The following is a 2729-nucleotide window of genomic DNA, read 5'->3' as shown; positions in this document are numbered from 1 at the left end:
CAGGGGCTAGTTAATTTAAATTCTCACCTAACTGGTTTTAGCTTTGGCTTGAATACCCCAGGGGCAAGATAACAAAACAGATTAGGGAAGTTTATTTTAGAAGTTGACTTTAAGGCTTATATGAAGATCCCTTAGAAACTTTGGGGATTTTTGTTTCTAGCAGTGTTAAGATAGAAAAGGAAAGTGGGGTGAAATGCTGATTTCTAAGGGAACATGCCTGGGATCAAAATCTCAGGTGATTCCTACTCAGTCCACAGCACAAGCTTTCCCGCAAGTTTAAGAGATCAGCAGCCACTCTAAGAGCATTTAACTGGCCGTTGCGTTACTGATTTTTTGTATTAGAAAGATGTATAGATAGGAGGTCTTTGTCTACACCTGTGCAGGTAGTCAGAGTCCATTAAGAGGACTAAGAGCCTTCAGCTAACATCAGGGAGTAGCCTTGACCAGAAAGCCTCAGTTGCTCCTTTGTCTTTAACAGTCCCACATGAAGACTCAGACCGAAAATAAAAGGCGGAAAAAGAGGAGAGACTGCCAATCCCCAAGGGTGGGGTGGCTTAGAGGCAAAGCTGCCTTTATCCTCCTGATGGGAGGTGATAGGAAAAAGAGATTTCCAATCCACAAAGGTGGGATGGCTTAAAGGCACAGCTGCCTTTATCCTCCTGATGGGAGGTAATAGGAGAAAGAGATTGTCGATCCTCAAGGGTGGGACGGCTTAAAAGCAAAGCTGCCGTTTGATAGGTAGAGAATGGGCGGGAGCGAGCGGCGCAGATGGAGAGCATGAGCGGTTGGATGAAGCATGGAGGCTCAGATGGAATCCTCACAGATTTATTTCGCTCGGGGCACCTTTCCCTCGGGAAGGGAAAGATGTCCACGAAGGGAAAGAATGTAAGGGAAGAGAAGGGAAGGGAAGGGAAGGGGGAAGGGGAAAGGGGAAGGGGAAAGGGGGAAGGGGGAAGGGAGAAGGGAGTCAGGGAAAGATGTCCAGGAAAGAAGATGTCCACGGGTTGTGAGCTGGGCCTTTACATATGAGGGCTTTAGGGTGTGGAATCAGGGAGGGGGAAGCAGGTAGGATTAGGGTGTGGAAGTGTCTTCTTTTCCTCTTAAGAGGAACTCTGCTTATCTTTGGAGGTCAGTGGAAAGGCAGGCTGCTTCTCAGCAGAGTTTGTAGGTCCCTGTTGGGGAGGGGGAGGGGGCTGCTATTGGAACCCTAACATGTACGCGACTGTCACGTCCTGTCACGTCCGCAGTTCCCCAAAGTGTCCCCGCCCGGCTACGGAATCTACACTGCCAGGTGCGTCCGCAGTCCTAGACCGCCGCGGATTATTCAGGTTCGGGTGCCCTAAACCAGTCAACTCCTGCCAGAGGTGGAGGGTCAGCCTGGGAGCACCGTGCACGCCTGTGGTCGTTTCCTTCTGGAACTAGAAGCTTGCGTGAGAGGAGGGACCAGTAAGGCAGAGCCTGAGGTCCCCAGAACTTTGCGTGGAAGATGAAGGCGGGTTCCTCCGTGCGCGCCTAGGGCCCATCTATCTGGAGAAGCTATCGCCTAGCCTGAGAAATTGTCGGGAGTCGCGCCGTCTTCCACCTGCAAGCACTTTGTTGATGCAGAGGAACCTAGAAACACAGCTGCGCTGCACGTCGAGCTTTGCAGGCAGCCAGAGTTGCACAGGGAACCGAGGAGTTTGATGGGTGAATCCAAAAGGGACAGCCTTGGCTTGTTCTCCTGATTCCTTCCCATTTTCCTTCACAAGTGAAAGGTCCTGGGAGGAGACAAGCTTGTTTTCTTATTAGCAACGCTCAGTTTCAAACGGTTTTCTAGGAGGAAGAGACAGAAAAAGAAAGAAAAAGGAAAGAAGAAAAGAAGGGAGGGAGGGAGGAAGGAAGGAAGGAAGGAAGGAAGGAAGGGAGGAAGGAAGGAAGGGTGGAGGAAGGGAGGGTGTGGAGCAAAGGCTGCAGAAAAGGAACCTAGCTATGCGTGAGGTCACAGGAGGCCCAGGGGACCCGCCTCCACCGGGTCCCCCTGTAGCCCTGCCAAGCGCTTGGATCCACCTTGCTGGTCTGCCCCGACTGGCTTGAAGATGAGGGGCTACAGTGGGCAGACTTCCTGTTAGGGTTAAATCCAGGAATCTAAGTTTCATCTCCTAAATCTCTACAAGTTGACAGCGTTCAGTGTCTGAAAACTAAGAAGTTCTTTCTATTGAAACCCATTTGCTTTCTCCCCACCCTATACGGAGCTGGCTGATTGGAGAGGCACAACAACCGGTCCAAGGAAAGGACGCTAAACCTGCTCCTGGAGACCAAGGGTCTGTTACAGTGGTTGAGGTGATCCGGTTGATAAAGGGACCCCATGCCAATCGCTCCCTTGATGGAGACGGTTCCCACATCATGAACCTGAAAGACTTGGATCACCACCAGCTGAGAACCAAATGGCACTTTACCCACTAGGAACAGGAGGCTTTGAAGGAGAGTATGTATTTGACTCTGCGAAAAATGGGCCTGAACTGGAAGTGGAATTCAGGTGAGTTTCCTGTTGTCTGGCCTCAGAGCCCAGAGTATCACCTAGTCCCAGAAAGATAAGAGGTGCGGACCAGAAGAGCAGGAGGGGTCTGGGGCTGGAGAACCCTACTGAATTTGCCATCTCCTGATCTTAGGTTTCTAACCTTTAGTTTCAGCTTTTTTTTTTTAATTTTCGGTTGTTTAATTTTTTTCTATTTTTTATTTTTCCTTTTTTT

This window comes from Nannospalax galili, unplaced genomic scaffold (genome assembly GCF_000622305.1).
Source record: "Nannospalax galili isolate Female #2095 unplaced genomic scaffold, S.galili_v1.0 scaffold22, whole genome shotgun sequence".
NCBI classification, from domain to species: domain Eukaryota; kingdom Metazoa; phylum Chordata; class Mammalia; order Rodentia; family Spalacidae; genus Nannospalax; species Nannospalax galili.
The sequence above is the reverse complement of the archived record's forward strand: the minus strand, read 5'-3'. Positions refer to the sequence as shown.